Source organism: Carlito syrichta, unplaced genomic scaffold, assembly GCF_000164805.1.
Source record: "Carlito syrichta isolate Samal-C Ts95f unplaced genomic scaffold, Tarsius_syrichta-2.0.1 Scaffold307277, whole genome shotgun sequence".
In the NCBI taxonomy this organism is placed as follows: domain Eukaryota; kingdom Metazoa; phylum Chordata; class Mammalia; order Primates; family Tarsiidae; genus Carlito; species Carlito syrichta.
The window spans coordinates 49,029-57,547 of record NW_007251373.1 but is presented as its reverse complement, the minus strand read 5'-3'; the positions used below and the strand labels follow the sequence as shown (position 1 = coordinate 57,547).

The following is an 8,519-nucleotide window of genomic DNA, read 5'->3' as shown; positions in this document are numbered from 1 at the left end:
TTTATTGTAGAGATGAGGTCTCGCCAAGTTGCCCAGGCAGGTCTTGAACCCGTGGGCTCAGGTAATCCACTCACCTCAGCATCCCAAAGCGCAGGATTACAGGCTGAGCCACCGAACCCAGCTTTGGACATGCCTTTTATGTGGATCCTGGCAGCTTGCTGGGAAGGAGCAATTCCTTAAAGTGCCTTCACAGGTGTCAGGACACTGACTTGTTTACCAGTCCAACTTTACCTGTGAGGTAGAGTAACAGGATAATAAAAACCATTTCAAAAAAACAATATTTGCTGTTTGCCTGTGATAAGTTTAGAGCCATAATTCAACTTAATAAGTCTCCACTGAGCACATCCTATGTAGAGGGCACAATACCAGGCACAATGACTTTTTTTTTTAAGTTGAGACGTCACTCTGTCACCCAGGCTGGAGTGCAGTGATCATGGCTCACCACAGCCTGATCCTCCTGAGCTCAGGCAGTCCTTCTGCCTCAGCCACCTCCCATCCCCGAGTAGCTGAGACTACAGGCATGCATCACCACGCCTTGCTAATATTTTTGTAGAGACAAGGTTTTGCCATGTTGCCCAGGCTGGTCTTGGACTCCTGGGCTAAAGTAATCCTCCTTGAGGTCCTTGGTCTCCCTAAGTGCTGGGATTACAGGCATGAGCCTCCACGTCCCGTGACACAATGATTTTGAACACAGGACTTTATAGAGAAGATGTACGCAATTTCCATAGTATATTCAATATTTGTTAAAATGTATCTATGGGATACAGATGAGTATCAGTCATCCAGGCTATTCCTGTGACAGTAGTCTCCTCTGGTTTTTGTACCGGGTCCTCTCCTCCTTCCATATCTTCGGGAACCACGGCTATCTTCTACAGTAGTTCTGCCCTGTGAGCACTTTGAGTCAGTGAATATGTCAAACATTTAAACTTTTCCCTCTTCAGGTGACTGACAGGATGGTACTTCCTAGCTCCATTGTGGAAATGAGGCCATGTAAATAGTCCTGGGCAATGAACTGTGAGTAGAAGTGATGCTTGGTCCTTGTTACTTCCAGGGTGGGTCACTCAGCTGCCAATGAGGAGCCCACGAAGTTCTTTTTTGCCCTCTAGGTGACAACACCAACATTTGAGACGTGGCTGCGAGGTCCCTAAGTGATCAGCCCTCTGACAGCCCAAAATGAAAGTATAGCATGAATGAGAAATAAACTGTAGTTTTTTTAAACCACTTAGATTTGGGGGTAGTTTGTTACCACCTCATAACTTAGCCTCTTTTGACTCACAGTCTTTCAATGGTGCTCAAAAGTTCTGATACAATGTGATCTCCTTCTTCCTCAGGAGACAGAGATGTAGAGGTATAAATACAGATGGTGACAGATAGATATGAGCATAGATATAATGTTTTTTCTTGTGGCTGGGTACAGCAGCTCACACCTATAATCTTAGCACTTTAGGGGGCTGAGACAGGAGAATTGCTTGAGCATAGGAGTTCAAGACCAGCCTGGGTAAGATAGCAAGACCTCGGTCTCCACAAAAAAAATAAATAAATTAGCCAGGTGTGATAGCATATGCCTATAGTCCCAGCCACTCAGGAGGCTGAGGTTGTGGTGAGCCATGATCATGCCACTGCACTCCAGTATAGGTGACAGAGACCTGAGCTCAAAAAAAATTTTTTTTTCTTGCCATTTCTTAGAGTCTAACATGGGAAGAAAAAGGTAAAGCATATATCCCACCAGTCACCTTGACCCACTCTCTGTATATAAAGTATTTAAATACAAAAGTAAATAGCTTTAAGAGCCTTTAGTAAGCCGGGTGCTTTCACTCATGCCTGTAATCTCAACACTTTGGGAGGTAGAGGCAAGAGGATTGCCTGAGCCCATGGGTTCAAGATCAGCCTGGCCAACATGGCTAAACCTTGTCTCTACAATAAATCAAAAAACTAGCTAGGCGTGGTGGTGCATGCCTGTAGTTCCATCTACTTGGAAGACTGAGGTGGAAGGATCTTCTGAGCCCAGAAGGTCAAGGCTGTGGTGGCCATAAGCATACCAGTGCACTCCAGCCTGGGCAACAGAGTGAGACTCTGACTCAAAAAATAAATAAATAAACAAACAAACAAATAAACGAGTCTTTAGCAAAATCTCTCAATATAAATCTGGAAATGTACAGATTAAGTAAGATCTTTTAATCTAAAAGTCAACCTCCCATACAACCCTGCAATCCCCCTTCTGGGAATATACCCAGAAGAACTTAAATCACTCTATGAAAAAGACACCTGCACACACATGTTTATTGCATGTTTATTCTGCTATTTACAATAGCAGAAACATGGAGCCAACTGTGCTATCCATCGAAAGAGGACTGGATTTTTAAAATGTGGTACATATACATGATGGAATATTACACAGTCATAAAGAAGGACAAAATCATGAACTTCGCAGTAACTTGGATGGACTTAGAGGCTATAACACTGAGTGATGTATCACAAAAACAAAGAACCAAGTATCACATGTTCTCACTCATAAACAGACCTAGAACAAACTATCTTAATACTATAAGAAAGGGATTGGCAGTAGTGGGAAACTGCCAGGGGAGGGCGGGTGTGGGATCGGCAGTAGTAGGAAATTGCTGGGGGAGGGGCGCACCTCATCAACAAGGGTACCTGCATAATGAACATTTGTATACCTAACCCTGAATTGTACCCCACATATTTAAGATAAAAAAAATTTTAAAAAGAAAGATCTTTTAATCTCTAGGATAAAGGCACAAATGATATCTTGAGGCATAAAAAGCAATATGGTTTGTATGCATTTACAAGATTGTGGGAAGACTCATTGCCTTAGCTCAGCGTTTCTCAATCTCGAAACTACTGACATTAGGGCTGTACTTGTTGTTGTAGAGAGGGCTGTCCTGTGCATTGTGTAATGTTTAGCTTCATCTCTGGCCTTTACCCACCTGATGCTAGTAGCACTGTCCCCGACCCAGTTGCAACAACCAAAACTGTGTCCAGACATTGCCAAATACCTCCCGAGAGACCAAATCACCTAAAGTTGAGAACAATTGCTCTGGTTATAATCACAAATAAACTTAAACTATCTTTTAGAGAATTGGGCAACATTTTTCTCTCCTCACAAGAGATTAGATATAATTATGTTTATGTACTGACACAGTGTTGTTCTAATGCCACACAATGTGTTCAAGATAAATCGGTCTAGGTTCTAATGTTTAGGTCAATGATATCGCACCACTTTTCCAGAATTACTTCTAGGGCATGAAACTTGAGTTTGTAAATATCCTTTTAGAAGACTTAAGAGTCAATTAAGGCACCTTAAAGGAGAGTGGTATTTACCCTGTAGTAAGGTAGCCACTCTTTCCTCCCTACGTGCACTGGCCATTCCCTCACCAAGAGTTGAGTCAATTCCTTCATCCTTTGAATTTGAGCTGGACTGTGACTACTTTAAGAATACAATAGCTGGGCTCGGTGGCTCAGCCTGTAATCCCGCGCCTTTGGGAGGCTGAGGTGAGTGGATTCCTGAGTCTGCGGGTTCGAGACCCGCCTGGGCAACTTGGCGAGACCTCATCTCTACAATAAATCAAAAATTAGCTGGGCGTGGTAGTTCCAGTTACTTGGAAGGCTGAGGTGGAAGGATCGCCGGAGCCCAGCGGGTCGAGGCTGCGGTGGCCGGGAGCGGCCACTGCACTCCAGTCTGGGCGACAGAGTGAGACTCCAACTCAAAAAAAAAAAAAAAAAGAATACAACAGAAGTGAGGCTAGCCTTTAAGAGAACTGGCAGTTTCTACTTCTCTTCACTTGGAAGTCTCACTCTTGGCATTTCCCTTCTCAGAACTCAGCTGCCATGTTGTTAGAAGCATGAGTTACATGGGCATGGAGAGACCACATGTGGTCACTCCAGTTGCCAGCCCAGGTGGTCTCCCAGCTGATGGCTAGATCAGCTGTCAGCCACATGAATGAGCAATCTTGAACATTCCAAACCATTCAAGCCTCCAGGTGACTGCAGGCCTAGCCAGCACCACATGGAGCTAAGAACGACCCAGATAGATCAGGTTTACCCACAAAATTGTGAGAGGTAATACAGTGGTTATTATTCCAAACCACTAAGTTTTAGAGCAGATAGACGTCAATAAGTACCAAAACATGACCTCTGACACAACTGCTGTTGGCGACAAAGACTAGAAGGTCATATGTACATGGGTGACAGGCACATAGCCTAAGCAGTAGCCTAGGAACTTGTGAACAGAGAGTCCTGTGACAGTGGCAGAACCTAGGACTTCATTGCCATGGAGCTGTCATTCCTGAATGTCCCAGAGATGTCAGTGAAATCAAGTGACTGGATGTTTATGTGTGGCAAAGTCATAGTGTGACTTTAAACAAGTCTGGGTGAGACCAGCCTGGGCAGCATAGCGAGACCCCATCTCTACAAAAAAAAAAAATCTTTTAAATCACTTGGGCAGGCCAGGCGTGGCGGCTCATACCTATAATCCCAGCACTTTGGGAGGCTGAGGTGAAAGGATTGCCTGAGCCCATGGGTTCGAGACCAGCCTGGACAACTTGGTGAGACCTTATCACTACAGTAAATCATGGTGGTGCACACCTACATGGTGGTGCACACCTGTAGTTCCAGCTACTTGTAAGGCTGATGTGGAAGGATCACCTGAGCCCAGCAGGTAGAGGCTGTGGTGGCCGTGACAGAGTGAAACTCCAACTTAAAAAAAAAAATCACTTGGGCATGGTGGCCTGCACATGTAATCCCAGCTACTTGGGTACTACAGCTAATGTATGGGTACCTCACATACATTATTTTTATTTATTTTTAAATTTTGAGTTGGAGTCACTCTGTCGCCCAGGCTGGAGTGTAGTGGTACACTCATGGTCACCCCAGTGATGACCTGCCAGGTTCCGGCGATCCTTCTGCCTCAGCCTTCCAAGTAACCGAAACTACAGGCACGAGCTACCATGACCAGCTAATTTTTTGATTTATTGTAGAGACGAGATCCAGCTTTTTACTCATCCAGTAAGCACTGCATACATGCACATTTGTATTTAATACTGTGCCTGGTGTTGAATCTGTGGAAAACTTTCAGAGTGGTGTAAAGTAAATGATCTTCCTACTTCTAGATGGTGGCCACAACTCTTGCCACCACCTGAGACTGTTTCTGTCTGTCCAGCTAGTCTTCCTACTTGTGATCTGTTTCCAAATTTTGTCTTCTGAGGAGGTAACATGGTGTTTACCCATATGAGAAGTACTTAGTAAACATTCACAGGGTGAGTTAGGACTTGGGAGGTGAGTTGAAGGATACTTGGTCGCTCCAAGTTTTAGACTGTAAATCTGCATATCACTTTTCAAATATTAACTCAGCCCTCCACAGGCTTGAGAAACTGAAGTTGTTTACAGCTAGCCAGGAAAATGAGAAGTGTTATCAAGTGTCTCTCAGCATGTTAAGAACTGGGAAGAAAAACAGGAACAGAGTTCTGGGTTCTATTTTTTGTTCAAAGTAATGACATGAAGCTTTATTCATTTAACAATATATGATGTGATTTCAAAACTTTTAAACTACCCTTCTTGATGAAATAAGGAACAAGAGGAAAGGAGGGAGAAAAGAAAAGAGGGAGAAGGAGAAAGGGAGAGATAAGTTTTCCTGTTTCTTCTAAGATTCTTGTGAGCTTTAAAAATAGGCCGGGCTCAGTGGCTTGGCATGTAATCCCAGCAGTGTAAACATGTGGAAATAACTTGAGACAAATGTGCTCACTGTAACTAATAAGTAAAGTATGATGATTTAATTTATTAGTTCATTAAAGCTTTATAGGTAATTTTGAAAGTGCTCACAATAAGAAAACTCTCTGAGGTCTAGTAATAAACACTTATAAAAATATTTCCTCTAAGATCTGATTAAATTTTGAATTATTGCTCTTCTGCTTTGGTAAATATAAAACAACATGCTGAATTCTATTCCTTAAATAATGATTTCTAGCACCACCCAGAATGTAATAATAGCTTCAACAGCGAATCTTTACATAGAGAATTCTGGTATGAGGAAATACATCTGCTTTCCTGAATAGATGGTCTTTTCCTTAACGTGTTTTTTCACCTCTATATGTTTAGGGCAGTTGCAAACTTGCATGGCCCCATTTTATCTCCTGTATTTTAAGTTTACTTTTTCCAACTAGACCGTCAATTCCTTGAGTTCAGAAACCCTGTGTTCTCCCTGTTTAACATCACCTTCAACCTGTAGCATGGTGCTTGGTGCAATGAAGACAATAAAAAAGCGATTTCATTTCACTGACTTCTAATAAATATGGTGTCTAATACAGTCTCACAGACATGACCCTGCTTAAAGATTCCTCAGATTAACAGGCATCCATCTACCTCAGATTATTTTGAGAGACTGCACAGAGCATCTTTCAAATACAAATCAAGCCGGGCTTGGTGGCTCAGCCTGTAATCCCATGCTTTGGGAGGCTGAGGTGAGTGGATTGCCTGAGCCCGCGGGTTCAAGACTCGCCTGGGCAACTTGGCGAGACCTCATCTCTACAATAAATCAAAAATTAGCCGGGTGTGGTAGCACGTGCCTGTAGTTCCAGCTACTTGGAAGGCTGAGGCGGAAGGATCGCCGGAGCCCAACAGGTCGAGGCTGCGGTGGCCAGGAGCGGCTACTGCACTCCAGCCTGGGCAACGGAGTGAGACTTCAACTCAAAAAAACCAAAAAAACAAAATACAAATCAAAACACTTTGCAAATGATTAGGATCTATTAACGAATACACACATTTACATGAGAACAGGATTAGATAATTTGCCTAAAAATTATATCCAAAGTTAGCAGGAAAATATATATATAGCAAATGGTAAGATATAATTCTATAGACACTCTGGGTCTGTATTAATCAGAATATCTTCTCTGTAAGGGCTCTGTCCCCATAAAAGTCCCCTTTTTGCCTATCACTGAGTGACACTGAAAGTGGGAGGATTGGCCTTCTGAAACAAAAAAAAGAAATGAAGTCCAGAAGCCAATTCTCGCAGTAGCACTTGTTATAAGAGCAGTAAGTGTCATGACAACCAGCCTTTGCTGAATGTACCAAGCTCCAGGTGTCTCATTCCATCCTCATAACAACCCAGAGCAGACAGTCTTACTGTTCTCATTTTACAGATGAGAAAACGAAGCAAAGCCAAGTGCAGCAACTTACCCAAGGTCAGAAATTTAGTAGGTGTAGAATCAAGGACCTCTCTGGCACCAAAACAACAACATGATTTTTTTTTTTTTGGAAACAGAGTCTTGCTCTGTGCCCAGGCTGGAGTGCAGAGGCCTGATTATAGTTCACTATAACCTTGAACTCCTGGACTCAAGCAATTCTTGCGCCTCAGCCTCCAAGGTAGTTGAGACAACAGGCGTGTGCCACCATGCCCAGTTAATTTTTTGTAGAAACAAGGTCTTGCTATGTTGACAAGGCTGGTCTCGAACTCCTGGCCTCAAGTGATCCTCCTGCCTCAGCCTCCCAAAGTGCTGAGATTAGAGGCATGAGCTACCATGTCTGGCCAGAATAATTTTTTTTTAAAAGAGTAGGCTAGGTACAGTGGCTCACGCCTATAATCGTAGCACTTTGGGAATCCGAGGTGAGAGGACTGCCTGAGTTCGAGACCAGCCTGGGCAACTTGGCAAGACCTCATCTCTATAACAAATCAAAAGTTAGCTGGACATGGGTGCATGCCTGTAGTAACAGCTACTTGGAAGGCTGAGGTGGAAGGATTGCCTGAGCCCAGCAGGTCGAGGCTGCAGTGGCTGTGAGCATGCCACTGCACTCCGGCCTGGGCAACAGAGTGAGACTCCAACTCAAAAACTAAAATAATTAAAAATTAAAATTAAAATCAGAGGGAAAGCTATACAATTAAATAAACAGTATTAGGACAATTGGCTCCCGCTTGCAATATTATAAAGCTATCACCCTGCTTCATACTTTATGCCAAAATAAAGACTTTAAACTTTAAAAATTCTAGGAGGTGCCTACTTACATAATCATGGAAGGCAAGAATGATTCTAAATATTATGCCAAAGTAGAAGTACTGACTGATAAGACTGACTATATAAGAATCTAAAATCTCTAAACATTAAAAAAAAAAAAAAAAACCCACACAACATACTTATTTGCAATTGCCAAAACTTGGAGACAAACTATTGACCATTAATAAGGGGATAGTTAAAATGATTATAGTCTACTCATACTCCTGAATACTATGTAGACCTTAAAAGAACTGAAGTATTGACATTAAAGGATGGATGTGATTAAGTGTGGAATTTTAAAGTGTGAGTTAAAGAACAGCATGTTTTTGTTAGAGATGCTTTTTGTTAATATCTATATAAGCAAATGTACTAAAATACATGCATTTATCTGTACATATTTACCCACACTGAGGTAATTTTATGGGTACATCAAAAACTCATACACAGAGACACCAAATAGTCAAAACAATTCAAAGTTGGAGGACTCACTTCCTGATTTCAAAACATAGCTACAGT

General features: G+C 42.4%; 1 protein-coding gene across 2 annotated transcripts in view; it reads right to left on the bottom strand.

The window, feature by feature from the left end:
• The window catches only part of CUNH20orf196 (chromosome unknown C20orf196 homolog), a 95,340-nt gene that overhangs the window by 73,407 nt on the left and 13,414 nt on the right, over positions 1–8,519 (bottom strand). The window contains exon 4 of one of the 2 annotated variants that reach the window (XR_002482324.1): positions 7,286–7,296. The exons of the other annotated variant lie outside the window; for it this stretch is intronic. The gene's annotated coding sequence lies outside the window, so the exon portion shown is untranslated. Of the gene's footprint in view, positions 1–7,285; positions 7,297–8,519 lie in introns of those variants that run through there. 2 annotated transcript variants of the gene reach the window in all.